The sequence below is a fragment of the Chrysemys picta genome, chromosome 4, assembly GCF_011386835.1.
Source record: "Chrysemys picta bellii isolate R12L10 chromosome 4, ASM1138683v2, whole genome shotgun sequence".
Classification (NCBI taxonomy): domain Eukaryota; kingdom Metazoa; phylum Chordata; order Testudines; family Emydidae; genus Chrysemys; species Chrysemys picta.
Window position 1 is genome coordinate 121,143,429 of NC_088794.1, and position 25,638 is coordinate 121,169,066.

At 39.8% G+C, this 25,638-nt stretch overlaps 1 long non-coding RNA gene across 1 annotated transcript in view; it reads left to right on the forward strand.

The window, feature by feature from the left end:
- LOC122174531 (uncharacterized) overlaps nt 1-25,638 on the forward strand; it is a 115,691-nt gene that overhangs the window by 47,563 nt on the left and 42,490 nt on the right. Inside the window, exon 2 of the long non-coding RNA XR_006176514.2 lies at nt 21,217-21,327. This is a non-coding gene — a long non-coding RNA (uncharacterized LOC122174531). The remainder of the gene's footprint in view (nt 1-21,216; nt 21,328-25,638) is intronic.

Below are 25,638 nucleotides of genomic sequence, written 5' to 3' on the forward strand. Positions count from 1 at the left end.
TTTGGAAGGTGTTGGCTAATGAGTTAACTGGTGTAAACAAAGCAGTGTGTCCTAAAAGGCCCCAAGCTTTAACTCTAATTTAGCACATATTAAAGACATATTATCTTGTGTACACTAGGCTATTAACACGTTAGTTAACATGTATTAGCTAGTACCTTCAAATCCTAGTTTAAACAAAGTCTAAGGGTCCAGTGGCAGGGGCAGCTATCTATTTTACATGCCCAAATACCAGTTTGCATATGTAAATGTAGGTGTTTTAGGTACAATTAGTGCATGTGCATTTTTATTAAAGCCCTTTTTGCCTTGGACATTAGCATTCCACTCCATAAACACATAGAGTTTGCAAATCTGGATCAATAGATGCAACCACTGTATTTCTATATCATATATATGTTGTGATAATTCATCATACCCTAATTTTAAGCTTAACTGTAAGAAGTGACTGGAAGCTCATGAAATGTCACCATAACCTATAACAATAAATGTTAATGGAAAAAGGTGCAAAAGGGGGAGAAAATAAAATAAAAATTTAATGGCTAATATACTAATATAACTTAAAGATAGTATTAAAATTATGCCTAGTAAACAAGAAAAGTGTGGGACCAGAAATTAATTGACCAAAATTGGTATGTTGAAAATTAGGCCAAACCGATAGACAAAGTAATGAGGGGATAGTCTATTCCACCCATCACTTTTGGCGTTCTTAAAAGAAAAGACTGGGAGGGCGGGCGAGGGAAGGGTGTTAAGTTTTCTGACAACAGTCACTGAATGAGAGATGGATGAACTGAAAGAAGCAAGCTTAATCCTTATGGCTGCCACCTCTAACGTTTCCTGGGACCCCAGAATATACCGTGGCACCGCTGTTTTTCCTTCTTTTTCTGTATCTTTAATAAAAGATTAAAATAATTTTTAATGCTGTATTTGCCATGGAACTAAGCAGACCAAGGTCTCTGTACTTGGAACCCTAAACCTTGTTTTAAACTGTTAGTGCTATACTGTGGCAGGGTCATGTTAACATGTTTAACTCTCTGGGCCCATTTGTTCTATCTAAACTAATACAACAGAGACTAATTCCTGCATTAATTATGAAAAGATTCTGCATATCTTAATTCCACTGAATAATACTTTCTTCTGGGAGTACTCCCTTTGAAATGAATGGGGAACCACTAATGGAGTTAGGCTATCAGAATATGTCCCACAATTAGATATTGTTCTGAAGTGTGAAATTCCACATGTGGAAGAAGAGAGTCTGATTTATACAGTAACTCGATAGAATTAATCCTGCAGAACAAAAAATCTCCCTACTGGACAGGAGGAATTTTAAAACAGTAGGTCTGTATTTGTGCTATATCTCACCATAAACTTTTCCTAGAAGTCTGAGGATTTCCTTGACGAAGTATCAGGTTTTGTGGTTTTATTTGTTTGTTTGTTTGTTTTCCTGAACAAAGGAAGCTTTCTGTAAGCAATGAGGTCTATAAGAAACACATAACCTTATCTACCTGCAGTCTTTTGACTGCCTCAGCTTCTGCTCAGCAATCTGGCACACTTGTAGTTCACACTAGATTCACAGGCTACAAACACTAATGGAATTCTCTCTCCCTTACACAGGGAAATTAAATAGCATCTCTGACTCCATCAGGAAACCTGACAACAACATCTACATAAGGAAGCAGGCCAGACAAGGATACAATGGTGTCAAACAGCAACAAAGGTTTAGTGTACATTAGGGGTCTCTCTGCAGGATGGCTGGGAGCTGCCAATAGAATTCAATGAGCAGGGCATAACTCGGTCATTCTCAGCTAGATTAATACACCATAATGGACAAGGGGGAAAAAATCCAATAACTAAAGTATCCCCATCTTTCACAGTATCAGCATAAATTGGAAAAACCACAACACATATTACCACTCTTCAGCCTGGGGTATCATAAACCCCTTGTGAGCAAGCTGAAGTACAGAATTTAATGGAACGCCTTGGAGCTATATGGATGGTTGGCCCAATTAGATGTTTCTCAGCTCATGTAATGGTTTGGTAGGCTGGAAAGTCATATCTGCTGGGTCGATTTTACACATGCACTGGTATCTGTTCAACAAGGCAAATGGGCAGAAATATTGATCTATGAAAAGTACTTATTCTCAACAGAAGTGAATGCAGCAGAGACTCGTTAGATGCATAACCTTGCTGGAGACAAAATGTAACTTTAACAGGCTCATTTCATTAAAATAATGCCAGATGATAAGTTTGTTTTTAATGTGTGATAGGTAGTTTAAGGCTGCTCTGGAGTACTTTATCAGGCCTGAGCAAGGAGGAGATAGCACTGTCTAGTGTCTTTTAAAAGTCATTAGGAGGAGTAATAAACGCTTGTCCAAATAAACCATCAAGTGGTGCTAGGATTTTGATGGTCTTTCTCCCATGTAGTTATGACCCAGGGAGGTCCTCAACACCCACTTGCAGAGAGCACACCATACTATAATTCACTTCAGGACTGATACACTCATTGCTCCAATAAACGGTTGTCATATTCTGTATTTAAAAGATGTCATGTAAGGTATCATATGCAAACTGCTAACATGCTGGTCATTAATACTATTGTGTGATGTATGTGTGGGAGGTATATAAAGAATTATAGATATGTTCTGGAAAAATGTTCTTTTAAGATGTGTTTAACAAGCAGTGCATAAGCCCAGCCTCTCCTAGACAACGGAATGTTGTTTTGTCTGATTGACTGTGTCTCCAGTGTAAATTAAGCAAGGCAAGACCAGAAACAATGGATGTACATTTACATCAAAGGTAAACAAGCAACCAAACTTGCAAATGGGGTGGATGATCACTTAACGATCATGACAGGGGATGGAGTCTGTACCCTCAGGAAACCTTCCTGGCTCTTGAAACAGACAATGGACTTTGGGAAATATAAGCAGAAACAGAAAGCCATTTGGCATCCATCACCTGTGGGCCACAAAAGGCTAGACCTCTTGAATCTAAGATGGGATTGAAGTCTCTGGGAACTGACTATAGGTGAGAAACCTGCTTAGACAAAGATTATAACTTGCTGAAGTTAAGTTTTAGTTATAGAAAATGTGCTTTCCTTGTTTTGTTTGTAACCTTTATACCTCTTTCACTCTTGCTAGAAATCTCTTGAACCTATGTTCTTTGTTAATAAACTTATTTTGTTTTATTTTAATACCATCTCAGTGCTGTTATGTTGAAATGAAGCATGGGTCTTCAGCTAACCTTACAGGCTGATAGGTCCGCTGTCTGTTTGGAAGCAGTAAACTTAGTAACTTCTAAAAAAAAACAGGAGTACTTGTGGCACCTTAGAGACTAACAAATTTATTAGAGCATAAGCTTTTGTGGACTACAGCCCATTTCTTCGGCTGCATATAGAGTGGAACATATATATATATACACACATACAGAGAGCATGAACAGGTGGGAGTTGTCTTACCAACTCTGAGAGGCCAATTAGTAACTTCTGTAAGTGTCCAGTGAGAGGCACAGGTAGCTTTGAACTATGATGTCTATGCATCTAACTATACCTGCAGATCAGGTACTTGGAGTCAAAAATAACTAGAAGTTCTTGAACTATTTATTATGTATACTATCCATTATGAATTTAGACTGCCCTCTGGTTAGTGAATCTTTCGTTTTGACATTTTTTCTAACATTTTTGACATTTATAGAGATTCACCCAGTAGTATGAAAGAATACTATGGCTTATTTGTAAAGTGTTTGCTTCATCAATGCATTGTTTGCTATTTGTTATTCACAGCATATAGTAAGTCTGATGGTATTGCTTCTGCTCTCTGAATAGATGACTAAACTTCTTAAGCAAAGGAGAATAATCAATAGTGACTAATGAACATCAGATGCAAACTTTCAGATGAAGCATGAGTCATGCTAGAATTCATGAAACTTTTGGGATTCACAAACTTATTCATGAATATCAGGTAAAAAAATAAATAATTCTCCACTCCAAATTACAGCAAACCGTACTCACAAAAATATTTGCAAATCATTTTTTTTTTATTTACTATTTGGTCTGCTTTTAAATGACTTAAATTATGTCCATGGCTATTTGTACCTGAAAATTGATGACACAGAATGAACAGTGTTTAAAAAATGTTGTAAAGTAACATTTATAAAATAGTTTGTCTAGTATACGATACCTTTATTGAGCTATACTTACTAAAGATTTATTTTTATGGAGGATGTATTTTTAAACAAGAATTAATCATAAAAGACTTGGTTGAACTAATATTAATTTTATTTCCTAGGTGCCTATTCATCAGCCATGTTCTTGGCTCTGTTATATAAAACACAATAAAACATAAAAGCATAAAATCAAACCAATGTGCCATGCAGAAAGCTTTCAGAAGTGGAAAGCTTTTACAGTCCACTTTAAAGGGAGAAAAATTTGAAGACCTTCTAAGATAAAGAAGATGGACATGCCATAAATAAAGATATATGCAGTGTTATAGCCATGTTGGTCCCAGGATATTAGAAAGACAATGTGGATGAGGTAATATCTTTTATTGGAACAACTTCTATTGGTCAGAGAGACAGACTTCCAAGCTTGCTGCCAAATGAACCATTCCAATTTTCTATGGAACTAGATTTAATTTGGACTAGTCCAGTGGTTTTTTTTTTTTTTTTTAAATAGGCTTCATACTATATGTTACTAAATATCCCTTCTGGAAAAGTCCTAAAAAATTTAATTGGTCACAGTAAGGCTTTATATATAATGTTTTAGCCATCCTATAGAATTAAGGAAGGAATTATATCCCTGCTATAAAATTATATAGGATGGTTCAAAAAATCTGTTGAAAGGATTTTATTCTGTAAATACATTCTATAGGATTTTTCAATGATTTCTATAGCACTCTATTAAAACTTTATGCATTTCAAACTTCTCTCTCACCAGCAGAAGTTGATCCAATAAAAGATATAACTTCAGCCACCTTGTCTCATAAATAAAGATATGCAGATGCAAAGGTATGAATGTTATTCTCTCCCCTCTGTAAACCCCATGCTCCAAAATACCATGTGTTCGCCAATTTAAGTCCCTGTTCCTGCAAACCCTTAACCAATGAATAACTTTTAAATATGTGAATAATCCTTTGTCCTTCTCACATAGTTATTCTTGTAGATGGGTGTTCTCAGGAATGGGACCTAAGAGGATAAGGTTCTGGGGCACTGCTCCAATGCCCATTGAAGTAGATAGAAAGATTCTTGATGATTTCCATGAGCATTGACTCACTGATGCTAAATTGGTAACTTGGAAACTAGAACTTCAGTGCCAGTAATGAAACCCAGCTGGTTTAAGAATTCAAATGTTAAAACTAGGGATGAAAGAACCTTGTGAATGTTATGTTATTTCAAAGGATAAATGGAACAAGGATGTAGAACAAAGAGGTCCTTCAGGGAAAACCATTCCAACAGGGAGGCAGTGTGGTCTACTGGATAGAGTTCTGTGTTGGGCTTCAGAACCCCTAGGTTCTATTCCCACTTCTGCTATTAACCTGTTGAGTTTACTTGGGCAAGTCACTTCACCTCTCTGTTTTAGTTTCACTAACTGTAAACTGGGAATAGTAATACTAACCTCCTTAAAAAAAAGCACTCTGAGATTGACTGATGAAAAGAGCTATATAACAACTGGTATTATTATTGTTATTATACTTGGGGAGAAAGCTGAAGCTAAATGTCATGTCTGGTGGTTGATATTTGAGTTACCAAAAAAGAGAAACTCTAGAAAGTGGTTAAATTGGACTGTATAAGGTGTGTGAATATTCTTTTCAGAGTAGGGGGAGAGCTACATCTGCTTGTACAGAGATATTAATATTTCCTATTAATAATAATCATATAGGAAAAATCCTTCATAATATGATAGGGATTAAACCAATATAATACTCTAAAATGTAATAGTGTACTGTAGAAATTATTGAAAAACCCTATAGAATGTATTTACAGAATAAGATCGTTTTCAGTAGATTTCCAAACACGCCTTTATAATTTTATAGAAGGGATATAATTCCCTCTTTAATTCTATAGGCTGACTAAAAAATTCTATGTAAAACCTTACTGTTGTCAATTACATTCTATAGGACTTTTTCATAAGGGATATTTAGTAACATCTCATAGTAAGAACTCTTTTATAAAAATGTACTGGGCTAGCCCGAACTCATACAATACGAAATCAGGATGGTACATTTGGCAGCAAGTAGAATATTAGCTCTAAAAACAAACAAAGAGAGGGTGCTTTTTTTAATCTATTGCTCCTTTTTTCCGGTCACATGTATAGACCTGTAAGTCATACTATGTCACAATTACCTGAAACAGCATGGAGTAGTGTCAGAGATTAATGTGTGCCCCATTCTTTCTAGAATGCCTACCTGCTGTCTACCAATATCTGATTTGACATTTTGATGGATACAGGTCAGGCAACCACTGCCAGTCGGTAATTTCATTTATCTGTAGGTGGTTTCAAACATGACTAATTTATTACTGCACATCTGTGTTGATGCTACACCCCTCTGCTTGCAGTACTCACACCTATGTAGCTATAGCTAGGTGGACATTATAAAAATACCATCTGGTTAAAAAAAATCCTGTCATGCATATAACTGGTATAATTGCAATGCAGAATTGTAATTTACTTCTTTTTGCAAAGTTTGGAAACCTCCTGGCTTTGAAAACTTTATACAGGCTTTCTCCATGCCACCATATGAGGACATATCTAGCTACTCCTCTATTCCTTTTCTCTCCACCCTCGTCTCTATCCCATCCTATTAGTTACTGAACAGGCAGAAAATACTTTTAAAATTTGAAGGGGCGTGAGGAGAGATGCAGAATGAATTGGACTCTTCAATGGCTCCTGGCTGCAGATATATATTAATACTTACTCAGACTTTCCAGCAACTTGCAAATCCAACTATGTCTATGGACCTCATCACCATAGTATAATTTCATTAGTGTTTGTCAGCTATCCTCACAACAGCCTGAGAAGAGTATTATCCTCATTTCTCAGATGAGAACTGAGGTGACTTACCAAAGGTCACCTAATAATTCTGTGAAGTATCGGAGCAGGGAATTGAATGCAGGGCTTCTAAGGCTCGGTCCAGTGCCTTAATCACAAAGCCATCCTTCCACCACCGAGCTTTGCAGAGCCCACTCCTGATTTCACCCAGCCCCAATGGCTTCCATAGAGAGCCAGTTGGGGAGAAATGGGAACCGTTTCTGGGGAAAGCCTAACAGCAGGACTTCCCCTTACCGTGGAACCTGAAAAGGTAGAAGTAGCTACTTTCTATATCTCACCCTCTTACCCAAGACCAACAGGGAGCAGAGAATTGGAAATTGGTACCGTAGTGAAAGGGGCTCCTTGGACACCAACGTCTCTTTCCCCCCCTCAGTTGTAACTCCATTAAAACTGGTGAGAGAGAGGGTCCTTTCCAAGCCCCAAGATATGAGGACATCCAACTCTTTCTCTGCTACTTCAAAAAAACGAGGAGTCCTTGTGGCACCTTAGAGACTAACAAATTTATTTGGGCATAAGCTTTCGTGGGCTACAACCCACTTTATCAGGTGTATGAGGTAAAAGATACAGGAGCAGGTATAAATACATGAAAGGATGTAGGGTGCTTTACCAAGTGTTAAGTCAGTCTAATGAGATAAATGAATTAACAGCAGGATACCAAGGGAGGAGAAATAACTTTTGAAGTGGTAAGAGAGTGGTCCATTACAGACAGTTGACAAGAAGGTGTGAGTAACAGTAGGGAGAAATTAGTATTGGGGAAATTAAGTTCAGGTTTTGTAATGACCCAACCACTCCTAGTCTTTATTCAGGCCTAATCTGATGGTATCTAGTTTGCAAATTAATTCCTGCTCTGCAGCTTTGCGTTGGAGTCTGTTTTTGAAGTTTTTGTTGTTGAAGAATTGCCACTTTGAGGTCTGTTATTGAGTGACCAGAGAGGTTGAGATGTTCTCCCACTGGTTTTTGAATGTTATGATTCCTGATGTCAGATTTGTGTCCATTTATTCTTTTGCGTAGAGACTGTCCGGTTTGGCTAATGTACATGGCAGAGGGGCATTGCTGGCACATGATGGAATGTAACATTGGTAGATGTGCAGGTGAACGAGCCCCGGATGGTGTGGCTGAAATCTGCTACTTCAGTTTGTCACACCAGTTTTGCTCCTGTGTAACTATTGACTTCAGTGCCGTTATTCCTGGTGTATATCAGTGTGAGATCAGAACAATTTCTACTCTGCCTCTTCTGATCTCATGCAATACAAGGCAGACACATACACTGAGGGTCAGATTCTGGGGATCTGCTCCCAGAGCAGCTGGACACTGATTCAGTCCCAAGGAACAACCTAAAGCAGACTCAGTGCTGCCCTTAGTTGATTCACCTGAAACAGTCCCCAAGGAGCTGCAGCAGTATTCCAGTCCTGCCATAGTGTTAGACCTGCAGCAGAGGCCTCCCTACAGGATGCGGAGCAGGCAGATACTGGACACAGTGTTGGTATATAATACTCTAAGTACTTTTTATTGCTTACAAATTAAACCTTACTTATTCCTCATTTATACCTTAAGCATACTACACCAGAGTTCAGAGTTAGAAGTCCAGATGGCCAGTTGAGGTTTATTTTAATTACAAGCTGCGGGGAGTCCACAAATACCACACCATATTCAAAGTGGGTTTTGGATTAATAAACGACTTCAGATTGCAAATGTTTGAAGTCTCCATTTATAATTCACTTTGTGATGTTATTAGTTTTTTTGTTTTTTGGGCCTTTCACCCACAACTCAGTTCTAGGCAAGCCGCCATGATCCAAGGCATTTCATTTTCTTCAATTCTTATACTTTTTTATAGCAGTCCAGCCGCTTTTTTTTTTTAAAATGCTGATTCTTCATATATTTTCCAGGGACATAACAGATTTGTTTTGTACAATAGTCCTTGACCGCTTGAAATCTTCCTTTTTTTTTTTTTTGCTTCAGTTGCCAACACGCAATGCACGTACTTCTGTCAAGCATACTTCATTCACACTATTCATACTTAATAGCCTATAACATATTATGGTGTGTGTGCGTGTGTGTGTGTGTGTGTGTGTATATATATATATATATATATATATACACACCAGAGCTGCACCATGCTATAGGTTCAGATAGATTGGTTCTCCACCAACCGGGGATTCCTCTGTTGGAGGACTCCAGCAAGTTAAGCTAACTTTATGCCAGGTTTGCATTGTCCAAAGCAGGTGAAAGGGGGCCAACATCTGGTCCAGACTGAGAACAGTGGTGGGTTGCCTGGGGTCAGATAGGAAGTCAGATTGCTTCCACAGCAGCCATGGAAGAAAGTAGTGTTCCCAGGACAGCACTCTGGCAGTAGCAGGCCAGGAGCAAGAAGTTCTCACAGAGGAAAATGGGGAGAGTAAGGTCACTGTTGCACTTCTCTGCTCTTGCCACGGCTAAAGCTAGACCTGTATACAAATGCAGACAGGTGATCAAGATGCAGGGAGGTTTTGGGGAAGATGTGGGAGGGTGACAAAGTGTAGGGGGTTTGTATTATATTATATGGAATATATGAGCTAATATAGTCACTATCCAACATTAAGCAGTGTTAAACAAGGCTTGAGGCTTGGAATATAGAGATATCAGCCTGCTTAGCACCATGGCAAACATACCATTAAAAATCCTCTTTATTAAAGATACAGAAAAGAAGGGAAAACAGTTAAAGTATTTGAAATGTAAAGTATTAAATAAGGCTTTTATTTTAACAACATCCTTTGTTCCCTTTTCCTTTAGTTTAGAGAGGTTTTAGAAGAAAAAAATCCCTGTTGTTTGACCGTTTCTTAGATGGTATCAAAGATGACAATAACTGTGCTTTTGGGAAAAAAATAAAGAAGTTAGTTGAGATGAGCTGGAGCTGTTCCTGCTGCTGTTGCTGTTAGAGTCTGATCCCATTTCATCCCAGATGGTGTGTGGGATTCAGCTGGAGCCAGTAGGGGTGGCAATGTCATCTGGATCCCTTTCTTTAGCCCTGTCTGATTATGACACCTCTCAGGATCAGGATCAGGATAAGAAAGGCCGGGGGTCCCAGGAGATGGTGGAGGTGGCAGTCATGATGGTGACTGTCACTCTAATAGCCGCTCTGTGTTCTTTCCTTCTGTCCTTTTATGCCCCCCTTACTTTCCTCACAAAAATCTTTCTTTAAATGACGCAGAAAGGGAGTGATGGGTGGGAATAGCCCATCCCCTCATTATTTGGTCCTCCAATTAGGCCTAATATCCAACATATCAATTTTGGGTCATTAACAAGCATAATTTCAACAGTCTTTGAATCATATCAACTTGCCTTGCTGTTTAGACTAATTCTATTATTCTGTCTTCCCTTCACATCTTTTCCTATCAACGTTTGTTGTTATTGTTTATGTAACATCTTATGAAACATGTACATACTTTCTACAGTTGAGCGCTAAATTTGGGTAAATTTGTAGGACTAATTCTCACACCTATTCTGCAGTTGGGAAACAAAAATAATATCAGAAGTATGTAATATCCCTTTAACAGTGTATGGAGTTTTTGTAAGTAACTGGTGCCAACATCTAATAGCCTCATTAATGAAATACATTAATCCTGTGACATCGCAGTTACAGTGAGAATGATTAGTTCAGTGGTAATATGAGACAGTGAAAGGATGGTAGATAAATTGGAAAGTTCCAGATCCACAACTGTACTTAAGCACCTAAATCCCAGATTTAGGCACCTGAATCTCAGGTATAGGTGCCTAAATCCCAGTTTTAGGTTCCAGTGTGATGTACAAAAAGCCTGCGAATCAGTGTAGGTGCCTAAACTCACTCGGCGCCTAAATTTTCAAGGTAAAAGTTCTGGTGGGGCCTATGTTTCTGCTTCTGAATATGTGCACTGCCTGGGAAAGATAAGCATTGGCCACTTAAGTCATGTGCAGGATCCAATCCAGTGGACATGCTCAAAGGCTGCCTACTGGATCAGGTCCCTTTTAAAATCTGGTCAGAGGTGGGGGAGGATTTGAATAGGAAGAGACTGAGGGGACCCACACATCACATGTACTCAGTGATTAGACCACACTCCTGATAGATCCCTGTTCCAATCTCTTCTGCCTCTCTTGAGAAGGAGGACTTAAATGTGGGTTTCCCACATCCCAGGGAAGTGCTCTAACTGATGGGCTGAAATTTATCAGTGGGCATTTTCTCTTTCTCCCCTTCCTCTGGCTGTTTTGTATGGAGGGAGGCATGTGCCTAATTCATTCCCACAAGAAATACCTTAGGCGCCTAAGCTGTCTGACTCCAGGCAATGGGTTCCCATTCACAAATCAGTAAGCAGAGGTAGGCACCTCCTTGCAACCCATACTTAGGCCCTATCTCCATGAGAGGGGTGGGGCTTAGCACACACCGCTGTCAAATGCATCTCCCATTTGCTAGCTTAGACAGCACCCCATTCGTTGTACAGGGAGTCTAGGCACCTAATTCAGGCTTTGTGGATCATGGTGGCATTCCTGTAATTTTCAAGGCATCTAAAAGTTAGTTACCGAGATCCTCAGCATTGCAACACCTAAGTACCCTTGTGGATCTGGCCCTAAACCCACAATATAAGGTCTGTTTCCCTATTCTGCTACAGACAGATGATTAAATGGACATTCCCAATATTTGCAAGCAGGACACGTGAAAATGTAAAGAGTAACAATTGAAGGCTGAATATGTTTGATTAGCTACTGTCCACCAGCTGTCCTGACCACATAAAAGGAGATAGTGACAAACATAGAGGAAACTTCTCTTTTGATCTAGCAATATGCTGTGGGTGAGAGATTGTTGACAGGAATAGAATAGAACAGCTAAGAGAATATTCATTACTTAACCTAGTTGCTGCTAGAAAGCAGGAAAGATGCAGTGGTTGTAAACTGTTGGTGGAAAAGCTCAGCTCACTGCTCTTTTCTTTGTTTAAATTTAAATTAGACTAACACCCCCCCACACACATACACACACACACTGTTTGGCCTGGTCTACACTGGGGTGTGTGTGGGGGGGAGGAAATCGACCTAAGATATGCAACTTCAGTTACGAGAATAGTGTAGCTGAAGTCGACGTATCTTAGGTCGAATTACCATGTGTCCTCAGGGTGCGGGGTCAACTGCCGCTGCTCCCCCATCGACTCCACTTCCGCCTCTCGCCACAGTGGAGTACAGGAATTGATGGCAGAGTGATCGGGGATCGATTTATCTTGTCTACACTAGATGCGATAAATCGATCCCCGATAGATTGATCACTACCCGCCAATCTGGGTAGTGTAGACATACCCTTTGAAACAATGTTTACTACTTTGTTCCGGTCTTATCTGACCTCTTTCAGCCCTATTCTAGAGAGCTGTTTTTCTGCTCTCCAGGAGCACACAGATTGTTTGTTTAAATATATATATATATTTATATTTATTATATATATATATATATATATATATATATATATTTAAACAATCTATGAGGCTAGTGCATTGGGTAGATTCTGCCCAAATCTGTCAGTGGTCATACAAATTGGGTTCTCTGTGGGGACCCAAAGAACATCAGACATGTTCTGCCATTCACTGTGTTCCTGGAAAGTTAAAGGGGAATGCTAAGAATGTCTTGTAGTAGCCCCAGTCTCTTATAAGGTGTTCAGTGGTAGAGAAAAGCACTAAGTACTACCAATTGCTCTACCATTTATTTTCTTTCTCTTTCCCCTCCCCCACCATAAAAGAAAGTGAGATAAGCACAGAACAGGACCCATTGCCAGGTATTTATCTTAAGAAAATGAAAGAAAACACAAATAGGAATGGGGAATGGGAAGATTTTCCCCCTAGTTTGGACCATATGGTAATAATTCTGTTTTGTGAAAGAGAGATGAAAGGAACTATAATCCACTTGAATATCTAACAGGAGAGGAAGCCTGCATAAGGCTAATGAAACAGAAAAACTCCTTAAGAGCAATGTGCTCTTGTGGAAATAAGACTACCTGCAATTCTGCTGAAGCCAGTAAGATAAATGATCTATTGCTGAAGTTTGTTGTGCTGTTTTGCACCTCTCTATGGTTCAATTCATTACTGTTTGTAATAGCTAACATTAGATACAGTGGTTGCACCTAGAGTAATATATTGCTGAGATAGGCACATTAAAAATGTCTTAGGGTGGAGTATCAGTATGCGATGTCAGATTATGGTATGACAGTGTTGGGCGTGGTCTTTGACGTGCATATGTGCATCAAACATTCAAACAGTATCAGCAACTCAGCTGTATGGCAGCTTCTTCAGGTGGCTGGTCTATTTTACACTAACTGAGAATCTAACTTACCATCAATTTTTCCAAGATTCATAGACATTTATTTTAGTATAACTTGTTTATTGCAGCCAATTAGATAAGTTTTTCTACCATATCCTCTCTCTTGCATGTCTCTCCCTTCACTTGCCTCCCCCACCCCAAACCCACATAACCCCTGATTTGTGTATATTGACCAGAACCCAAGGGGAGTACTTTCATAGGTGAACGTGGCAGGCCAGCAGTATGCTGCCCATATTGAACTTGCTCTGAATAAACAGAGGCTTCTAAGTAACTGGGTTGTCAGACTGGCATTATTTGCAAGCACTAAATTCATTTTAGAATATCATGAGAGCTAGAATATATACCTCTACTACATCTGATAGTGTTCTTTAGTGGAAGAGTTACAATACAGCTAGCATATTGCAGTAGATCCTGTCTTCTGTTCAGAAATAGTCTAACAAAGGATGAGGGACTGAATAGTCACAGTTTATAGCATTGCCCAGTTCAAGCTGTTTGTATTAACTATGTAGGTTGTGCACCATTTTGTCTTTGTGCCAATGTATCTGAGGACCATTCCATTCTCACCACTTCAGTACCATTCAGATATCCATTCTTAAAGCATTCTAGCCTTTGTCTCCTTTCTTGATTCCCATTAAAAAACAGAATCATACTTTTCACAGTGAGTTAAAGTGAATCAAAACATGCTTCAGAGTAGCAGCCGTGTTAGTCTGTATCCACAAAAAGAACAGGAGTACTTGTGGCACCTTAGAGACTAGATACAATCAATTAAGGATTGAATAAGGACTGGGAATGGCTGAGCCATTACAAACATTGAATCTATCTCCCCTTGTAAGTATTCTCACACTTCTTATCAAATTGTCTGTACTGGGCTATCTTGATTATCACTTCAAAAGTTTTTTTCTCTTACTTAATTGGCCTCTCAGAGTTGGTAAGACAACTCCCACCTGTTCATGCTCTCTGTATGTGTGTATATATATCTCCTCAATATATGTTCCACTCTATATGCATCCGAAGAAGTGGGCTGTAGCCCACGAAAGCTTATGCTCTAATAAATTTGTTAGTCTCTAAGGTGCCACAAGTACTCCTGTTCTTTTTTCAAAACATGCTGGATCCCAAAAGGCTATTCTGGAAATGAAATATTTCTCACTTGATTCATCTTGAGCCAGTATCCATCCTTTAAATTGGCTTCTTTTGCATACTCTCTTAACCGAAGGATTTTAGTACATTAGGGATTTGGTAAATTTTTAAAATTATTTTATTTCCTATCTACAGTTCTCCGATTAAATGTTGTATTCATAGAGAGTAACCAGTACCAGCAGCTTCATTTAAATTTCAAAATAATTTGTCTTGCATTGTTCTGTTAAATAAAATAAAATATCTGAAGATAAGAAAAAAATTGCTAGACATCCCTATGTCCTAAACTTTTTTAGTGAACAACTCAATGCAGCCACAACTATGGAGTAACAATAGTCTAATTTGCTGTTTTTAGTTCAAAGAGGTAACAATGGACTTGCATAAAGTCTTATTTTAAGCTCTTGTTTTGGCTTCAGAAACTCAGTTTAACTAATTGAAATCTCAGGGTAAATAATATTGGCTAGTTAACATGCACTGGGTCAAACTGAATGATAAACTATTGAAGCAACTATTTTCTAAATCAGCGGACAGATGTAAAGTCAATAAGAGTTAGGTGCCTAGCTCATGAAAGCACTTTTGAAAATCCCACTAGGTGCATATCTGCATCTTTAGGCACCTAAATACCTTTATAATTCTGACCCTATGCCCCTAATAATATTTAAAGGGTGAGATTTACAAAACCATTTGGCATTGGCCTAACTATTGCTCCTATTCAAATCAATGGGATTTTTACTATTTACTTTCGTAGAAGTAGAATTGTGCATAACTGAAAATTTCATCCAGCACATCTATCTTAAGGTTTTCTGTAGCATTTATCATAGCTGTATATAATTCCTGAACTATAGAGCTGTTTGGAACATTTTCACAAAAGACTCTTTCACTGAAGCTGAAACAATTTGTGGAGACATCAGTTCCCATGTAACTTTCACTGGGAAGGTTTTTGGTTGAAAAAGAGAGAGAACCTGACTTGGAGTGAACTAGGATGAAAACTCTGGTGTCAATCAGACAAAGCTAATACTTGTACCTGGGTTTCCCATATCTCAGGCCACTCCACACCCCTTTGGATAATTTATATAAATATCCAAATTTCTGGGTATTTAATTGAATCCAAACTCTGAATTATAACTTACACTTTTATGTAGAGTAGTGCAGTTTCTATAATGATGGAACTGGTGGTAGGACTACAGTCACAATGTGATCTCAAATGACTCTTAATTTCCCTTTAATTCAGAAAGATATACAAATCCGTGAAGAGCTGAGCAGCAAATCTCCCAGTTGGTTAAACTGTCTTTCCAAATGAGTGCAGTGTTGTAATTCTTTTAGAGAGATGTCCAATTCTTTTTTATTTTGTGTTTTAGCTAGATTAACGGGAGTCATGACCACATATTTCTGCTGTTGCCAGTCAGTGCCACTTATCTTGCATTCAGTGTCAACCCTCTAACCCAGACCATCACCTTTCCAGAGTCTGGAGAGGAAATTAAGATTCAAGACTGCCTTTCATCATTAGTTGTCAAGAAAAGGACACCTAGTGGCCACAGGAACTGTCCTTGTTTGAACTACAGATGGGGGGCGGAGGGGAATTCCACTAGGAATGGACAAGTATTTTCTATTCAGGCCACCCACACACATTGATAAAATGTTTTCATAGACCCATGAAAAAGTCAAATCCTCTTGTTAGGGCAGAAAAAAATAATAAAGAGTAACAAATTTTGATAGGGCAGAATGAAGTACAACAAAACTAAACAGAAAACAGAGCAAAAAACAAAATAAAAAAATATATTTTCGAGAACAAATGATAATGTTGAAACAAATCTTGCTCGTTGTATCTCTTTCCAAATCAGAGCCCATGAAAAGAAGATTCTGCAACTGCTCTGACCTAGGTATGGACTGGATTAGATCAAACTTGAACCAAAATGTGTTGGCATTTGGGGGAGAGGGGGGAGAGAGAGAGAATAATATTGTTTTTTCCCCATTCTTTGTCTTTGCCCTGAAGCTCTGCAGATGAAAAATAATTTGATAGGGGCACCTTATTTCCAGCTAGACTGAAATCACAAAATAGCAGAAAACTCATAAAAAGCTTTGTCTAACATAGTCTTCAGCCCTGTTCTACTGACCCAAGTGACTACTGTAAATCGAACATGCTTTCAGTAAGCACTGAGGTCAAGAATTTCAAATATGATAGCCTATAGTGAGGCTTCCAAGTGCAGTGAAATACATCTAAACAGAAATCTAATTTTAGGAAGTGCTGAGCACCCAGGAATTTCCATGGATTTTAAATTATTCTACTGGTTGCTCAACAATTTGGAAAATTGGTTTCCAAATGAGGATTTAGGGTTGGAACTTGGGTTAGGGTTCCTGTAAGTAGTGTATTTGGGAGCTACAGTTAGGGTTCCGATAGGTAGGACTCCCCGCCCTAGAGTTAGGGTTCCTATGGGTACAGTACTTGGAGCCAGGGTTAGGGTTCCCATTCTTAAAGTACTTGGAGCTAGGGCTAAGTTTCCTATGGGTACAATTTCCAGTCCTAAGGTTAGAGTTTCTATGGGGAGAGTACTTGGAATTAGGGTTGCAGTTCTTATGGGTAGAGCTCCCCACACTAGAGTTAGGGTTTCTATGGGTATGGGACTTGGTGTTAGGGATAGGGTCTAGGGATAGGGCTCCCTGCCCTAAAATTAGGGATCCTATGGGTAGACTTCCCCACCCCAGGACTAAGGTTCCTATGGATAGGGCTCCCTACCCCAGGGTTAGAGTTCCTATGTGTATGGGACTTGGAGCTAGGGATAGGGTTCCTATGGGTAGGGATCCCCACCCAATCGCGGGGGGGTTCTATGATTAGGGTGGTTGCAGCTAGGGTTATGGTTCCTATAGTTAGCACTCCCCACCTTAGGGTTACGGTTCCTATTGGTAGGCTCCTGACCCTTTGGTTAGGGTTGCTGTGGAAACAGTACTTGGGGCTAGGGATAGGGTTCCTATGGGTAGGGCTTCCCTCCCTAGGGCTAGGGTCCTCTGGGTAGAGTTCTGGCAGCTAGGGTTACAGTTCCTATGTTCAGGGCACTTGGAGCTAGGGTTAGGATTTCTATTAGTAGGGCTCCCAGACATATGGTTAGGATTCCTGTGGGTATGGTATTTTGTGGTAGGGTTAAGGTTCCTAACGGTGCTTGGAGCCAGCATTAGGGTTCCTATATTAGGGCTTCCCGCCATAGGATTAGGGTTCCTACGCGTAGGGTATTTCAAGCTAGGGTTAGGGTTCCTATAGGTAGGTCTGCCAGACCTAGGGTTAAGATTCCTGTGGGTAGGGCACTTGGTTCTAGGGATAGGGCTCCTGTGGATAGGGCTCCCCACCAATGGGTTAGGGATCCTATGGGTAGGGTTCTTGCAGCTAGGGTTAGAGTTCCTATGTTAAGGGTACTTAGGGCTATGGTTCCTATGGGTAGGGCTCCCTGCCCTAGGGTTAGGGTTTCTGTGCATAGGGTACTTGGAACTAGGGTTAGGGTTTCGATGGGAAGGGCTCCCCATGCCAGGGTTAGGGCTCCTACGGATATAATACTTGGAGCTATGGTTAAAGTTCCTATTGGTCTGGGTCCCCACCCTAGGGCTAGGATTCCTATGGGTAGGGTTCACTGCCTTTGGTTTGGGATTTCTATGGGTAACTGTGATGGGATACCCAGGGTACAACTTGGAACTATGGGACCACTGTGCCCCCTTAAATGTCCAGCCTGGGCTGTCTCTCACTAGTGACAATCAGCAAATCTCTCCAGGTGCTATCATCACTCAGCCACCAGTATGCAGAGCACACCCAGCTAAGTTGCATGAATGCTCTCTAAGCCACTCATGAACTATACAGTGGAAGACACCAGCAAATCTCCCCCCAGCCTTGTACCCCAGAAATCTTACACTGCTCAAGACCTTCTCCGGAAAAATGCAAGCTCATTAATTAGTTCGCCACCTTGTCAAATGATAGTGGACATGCACCAGCCTTTGTAATCTGAGCAGATTCCCTACATGCATTACACAAACTCACTGGTAAGAATAAAACATTAAGATAAGTTTATTAACTGCAAAAAGATAGATTTTAAGTGATTGGTATATAGGACAAAGATGGTTACAAATCAAATAAAAGTAAAATCACAGTCTAAATTCTAAACTTTATCAGACTAAGCAAGATTTTAATCAAGCAGTTTTCCTCACCCTAATAAATGTTACAGAAAACTCACAGTTTTTAATACACAGGCTGAATTTCCTTCTCAGACTGGGACCAATCTCCTCAGGTCAGGTCAAAGTCTTTGTCTTCCCAGCATTCTTGTTGCCTTCAGGCTGGGTGGGGGGGTCTCATGATGCCAATGTCCCTCTTATATGGTATCTTACAAGGCAACCTTTATACAAAATATCCTAATCATATACAAATGATGTATGATACAGATGAGTATCGGAGTTACGATTTTAGGTACAGAATGTCACAATATGGTATTTGGAGCAGGGTTAGGGTTCCTATGGGAAGGGATCTCCATCCTAGGGTTAGGGTTCCTATGGGTAGGGATTTTTGAGTTAGAATTTCTGTGCCTAGGTTACTTGGATCTAGTGTTCCTATGGATACGGTACTTGTAGCTACGGTTATGGCTCCTATGGTTAGGGTACTTGAAGCTAGGGATTATGGTTTGAGATTTGGAAAGGCAATGCAGGGATTTAATCACAGATAGTTCGTTATCATTAGATTGTAAGATCTTCTGGACAGGAACCATGTCTCTATTTTTAACTGTAAAGTGATATAGTTCTTTTTGGTGCTGGAAATCTAATGACGAGTAAAAATAATTAAGTTCCAAATGAAGTACAGTGTAGGGCTTTAAGGACAACATGGAGTAAAGGTTTGCAAAACAATTAGACTATGTATATTAAATTGAAAACTAAATACATGGAAGATGTTTGGCTAAATTTCCTGCAATGCTTTAAATGTCTCACTGCAAAGCCCCAATCTTGAAAATATTGTTCCAAAACTTTTAGACATTTTGTCAAACAAAATTAAACCATCTAATCCTTTTCAGATTTGCCCATCGCTAGTATGAAAAAATTTGAGTTTAATGTATGTGAAATACTTTTTGAAATGCTGAGTTGTGCCATATCTTTTTGTTAAAAAGAAAATTTCATTTTGAAATGGATCAGGTACAATGAATGTATCTGAAAATTTAGTGAATGCTGTGTTGATAAACCCAAAAGGATTAGCTCCCAGTCATGTATTATAGATTAAATATTGAGGTATAGAACACTATTTTGTTACTTTTCCCCTCTAAAAACTCAACATCCTAAAAATAATTCTTTACACATTGAAGGTAGGATCAGCAGCATTCCAGCAGTGAAAGTGTATCTCTCCTCTTAAACATAATTTTTTGACTTTATACTGGTACTTCCATTACCAAGTGTGGGATACCCTGACAGTGCCATTATTGAATAGTGCTAAGAAAGAACAATATCCGTGAATGGATTCAAACCAAAATGAGAGTTTTCATGAAAAGATTTGAAAATGAAGCACATCTTAAATACTGCTGAGTGCCTGTTCAGAGGATTGATGTTTACTCCCTGAAGTAATGTTATATTGCTATTGAAAATACTCTGCTGAGAGCAATAACAAGAGTAGATAAAATATCCAGACTACATTGGTGATAAAAATAATTGCATTATTTTGGACAACCTGTTATCAAATATGTGATATTTTTATAACTTGTGATGGACAATCCCTTTAACTAAAATACAGTGGTGGCCTTTGAAGCTTACTAATTGTCTGAGAAAAATACAGGGGATAGGGAAGTGCAAGGAGATACTCCAAGCATTGATACCAAGATAACTGCATTTATTTATCACAGGTAAAACTGGTATCTTTTTAATGGTACTAATGTATGGCTTTCCAGCTCTTTTACCAAATACTCAGACTGAACCTTTCTTGAAGTTCAAAACAGTTTGGACAATTTTTATTCTATTTATTTTTTGTTTTCTGTCCATGCACCTCTGCACTTCCTGTTTTCTGTAGAGATCAGAACAACAATTGTTGAAACATTCACAAGGAGATTTTGACTTTGTGTAAATACAACGAGAATACTGCTGTGATCTCATTTTAAATTAAAAGAGCTCAGGCCCAACTCTGCTCCCACTGAATTCAATTTGAAACTCCCATCAAGGTTGAAAAGGAGAAGGCTCAGTTCTACCTTTATTTACATTGCTATCTTATAACTCACTGTTAATATAAAACCTTGCCATCTATGTCTATCAAATACCATGTACACCTATAGTGCTATGTAAATAAATCAGAAACTGATCAGAAACAGGATATACCAAATCTTGTGGAAGAGCTTGTGGCTGTCAAAACCATTTTTCATAGAAAACTGATGTTTGGTTAAATGAAAACGTTTCTAAAAAGTGTATGCTTTTCTCCCATTTTTTCCATTGGAAAACTAAAAAAAAATTGACAGAAAATTGTAATTTTTGTTGTTTTGGTAGATTTCAGCTGCAAGTTTTATATCAAAATTTTCCACTGAAAATTTTAGTGAAAACAAAACAATTTATTTTGTCAAAAATGTCCACATACAAATACATTTTCCACCTAGCTCTACTCAAAAGGCTTAGACATTTAACCAAAGTTCCAATCCCATTGAACATAACCCATCAATATTCGAGGATAGGTTGAACACATTCCAGGACAAACTTGATCTCACTTGAGCATGCTGGTTTCTGACCTTTTTTTTTTTTTTTTCCAGAAAAGCAGCCAGAACTACCGGAGTACCATGCTGTATAAGAAAAAGGGCAAGAAAGAATCACTTTCCAGTTCTTCATCTTCCCCCTTGGCAACCATCAATGATCAGTCGAAGGTACCTTTTTCACCCTCACATTTTTTCAATACCCTCTCATCTTTGATGATCTTATGACAAGGTCTAGAAAGTCTTGCAGCCTCTCTCTTGAACTTGTATCTTATGTACATCTTTTGTGCTTTTCGCGACATGACCTTTTGGCTCTCTTTTACACTAAGCGTTGTGTGTGCATGTGTGGTGGTGGTTTTGTGTGTGTGTGTGTGTGTGTGTGTGTGTAGGGGTATTTTTTGTAGGGTGCGGGAGAGGGGAATTTGGATTATCTCACCTCCAACTGAGTATCTTTGGGTCATCTCATGGATGATACTGTGTATAGGGATGTGGTCTAATCCACAGGAACAGACAGTTTGACCAAATCAGACCAGATGAAGTTCCACAAGATTTAATACCCTGCCTTTAACAGTAGTTATTACCCAAATTTAAAATAGGCAGTGAAACCCCATTTCCATGCCCATTATACAATGCTGTGCTGGGACAAAACAATTCTTCCAAACCTATGAAGCTAAGCTACTTGTATTCCGTAACATGACATTTGATTACTGCACTCATAAAGTAAATTCTTTCAGATTATTATCTGGGGTTATTATCTAGCACCCACCTTTGTTTAGTTAGCTGCCTAGAAATGTAGGGGGCAAGGACATGGGTAAGGGCAGTTGCAGTAGGCAAAACTGTTTGAAATTTGCCCACTGGAATGAATAGGTAAGTGTGCCAGTGAGAAAGAGGGCAAACTCCTGCTCAAAATATAAAATAAATGCAGTTCAAATATCTGAAGAATCTCTTTCTAAATAATATTGTATATTCAGCTGAAGTCGAGTAAAAAAAATCTAGTATTAGTGTAGCCCTGGAAGCCTTCTGTGTGGGATGATGAGAATACAGTAAATTCCTAGATAGGCATTCACTGTTGCATATTTCTAGGATTTAAGAACAAAATAAAAGATAAGATGGTAATGTAACCATTAGAGCTTGTGGCAGAACTATGAAGACAACTATTGTCATGGGATGGCAACATAATGTGATGTTAGTTTCAAAAGCTTATTTGGTATATAAACAGTTTGTATAGAAAAATATTTTAAGGGATTTCCCTATTTACATTATATGGCTAGTGTAGTTGTGTAAATTAAAGAAGTTAAACTTAGGCTATACCCAGGCTCCATGTAGCTGATTTCTCCTTCCCTGGGAAACTGATCTTTTGGGCCCCAGACAACAGCTGCCACTTGACAGACATCTGACATCTGTATCTGCATGGGATACTAGTGTTGGATGAAGGTACAACAGTATGATCTAAACTAGTTATTGAGGCTTTGAGCCCCTCAGAGGGGGAATGTAAGTGGAAGAAGGGAACAGAGATTGTAAACCATAAGCAAACCAAGCAAAATTTTCAGATATTTTTAAAGATTTCCCTTTTCTGTTTTGTATAAGGAAGAATATTAGACTTTACTATGTGCATGAAGCCAAGATTTAAACATACTGAGTTCCTTCCTTGGCGGGGGGGAAGAAAGAAATAAGCTATATCCCTATAGCTTCCTGTACTTTCAATGTATCTTGTTAAACTGATACAAATTAATTTTGTGTGTGTGTGTGTGTGTGTGTGTGTGTGTGTGTGTGTGTATTGTGCTATTCACAAAGGGGCTCTCTCACCTATTTTGGTCTTTCTTGTTTGATTAACTGCCTCGATAGCAGGTTTCTCTCCAACAGGGGTTGGGAACTAGCTTGTTTAGTAACCCACATCCCATGCACAAAACCATTATATATGATTAGTAAGTGTTTGAGTACTATCAACTGGTTGATGCTAGCATCAAAGGAAGCATACAGGTCCATCAACACTGGCACCTGCTATTTTTGTTCCCTTTCCTCGTGTGGATCTCTATTGGTGCTTCTGAGTACACAGGTCTAGGTATAAAATTTACTTGCAAGCCGCAGAGAAAGGGGATATTGACTTCCCCAATGGAGATGCGGTCAAAACCAAATCCTTTAGTGAATATGCTTCCCTACAAACAGCATTAAAAAGGAAGCAAGACCAGCATTTATTGGTGCCATCATTAAGTCAGAGGTCCTTGAACTACCTTGTGAATATGAGTTTTCATGATATGTATAACCTGACAATATGCATACAATGGGACTTGTATGCAATGGGACGTGTGCCATGTAGTGTTTAGAAGTAATTGAGTGTGGGACCACTGCCCCAGTGAAAAAGTCATCTCTGAATAAGTTTGATATCTGTCAGATATATGATGGCTATTCATCTTACCGTCTGGCTGAATTTTGTGATCAAATGGAACCATTCTGGGTTTTCACTTTCCAAAATGTGTATTAAAAAAACATTTCATAGCTAATGGGCACTGTGACAAAGTTCCGAGCCTGTATTGGTGAGTCCCGCGCTTCCAGGCGGATTCAGTGGCCTCAGAAGCTTGCTAAGGCCTCAATGTGACCTCCCTTTCTTTGTGTAGCGGCAAAAGTCTCAACTTTATTGAGCTACTTTCATCACAAGCCAGTATGGGAGTGGGAAGGGGAAATACCCCACAGTCTTTGTTGCTCCTTAGAGCTCAGTAGGTGCAGTCCTGCCTAGACCTAGGCCTGCTTCCCCTTCTCAGGAGTCACTGTAGAGCAAGGGGGTGGGGGGAACCCGGGCCCAATCTCTACTCCAGATTCCAGCCCAGGGACCCTAATAGCAGCAGTTGTTGGCGGCTTCCCCTTCATCACTGCTGCTGCTTTGATTCCCTGGGCCACTTCCCCATGGTCCCCTTTTCCTAGCTGCACCCTTACCTTAGGATTCAATTACGCTTCCTCTCCTCCAGCTCCTTCCACCTGGGCTCTCTTGAGGGCACTGGAAGGAGAACTTTTAAGCACTATGCGTGGGACCTTGATTAGTTCCAGCTGTCTCCATTAGTCTAATGGCCTTAGCTGACCCTTTTTCAATTAATTGGAGTGAGGTGCCTGCATTAGCCTAACTACCTTAACTGGTTATTGGCGTCAGGTGTCTTGATTGTCCTGGAGTAGCCTTTGTTTGGCTATCCAGGGAACAGGGACCTGCTCATCCTGAGGCTGATATATTTGCCTTCCACTTATTTGCCTTCCACCCATTTATAGCCTTTTGGTCTGAGTCCGTCACATATCCCTCTCCCTTGCTCAACACCAAGGGGTTGGGCAACTTGGGTAGTCATACAACGTACCCGCGACAGGCCATCGCATTGCCATGGCAACTTCTGGCTCTGTGCTGTATGCGGAACTGGAAGGGTTGGAGGGATAAGAACTATCTGGTCACCCTCACATTTTTCTCGATCATGAGGACAAACTGCCTCCCTAGCAGGTAGTATCACAGTGTTTCCATGGCCCACTTAATGGCAAGGCATTCCCACTCGACCACAGCATAGTTCTGTTCCCTTGGGAGGAGTTTCCTACTGAGATAGAGGATTAGGTGTTCTTCTTCTCAACCATCTGGGTTAGGACAGCCCCTAGTCCTATTTGGATGCGTCTGTCTGTCTAAGATTAACTCCTTAGTGAAGTCTGGGGCTATAAGTACAGGGTCACTGCAAAGGGCTGTCCGCAGATCTGTAAATGCCCTCTCTGCTGTGTCAGTCCATCGTACTATCTCAGGTCCCCGAGCTTTTATTAGGTCCGTCAGGGCACTTGCCCTGGTTGCAAAATTGGGGATAAAATGTTGATAGTACATCTCTACCCCCAAAAATGCCTGGACTTGTTTCTTGTGAACCGGTTGGGGCCAGTTTTGGATGGCCTCTAGTTTACTGAGTTGGGGTTTTACTACGTCTCGCCCCACAATGTAGCCCAGATATTTAGCCTCTGTTAATCCTATGGCGCACTTGGCAGGGTTTGCAGTAAGGCCAGCACGCCTTAGGGTATCTAGGACAGCTTCCACCTTCTCCAGGTGGGTTTCCCAGTCCGAGGTATGAATAACCACATCATCCAGGTAGGCGGCTGCATAACTGGCATAGGGGCACAACAGCTTATCCATGAGGTGCTGAAAGGTAGCTGGGGCCCCATGCAGACTGAACGGGAGGACTCTATATTGAAAGAGACCCTCCGGCGTGGAGAAAGCGGTCTTCTCCTTTGCATCTTCAGCAAGGGGAATCTGCCAATACCCTTTAGTTAAGTCTATAGTGGTCAGGAACTGGGCATTTCCTAGTCGGTCCACTAACTCGTCTATGCGGAGTATAGGATAGGCGTTGAACTGGGACACCTCATTCAGCCAACGGAAGTCATTGCAGAATCTTGTGGAGTTATCCAGTTTGGGTACTGCATGATTGGGCTAGACCACTGACTGTGGGACTCTTCTATTACCCCTAACTCCAGCATTTA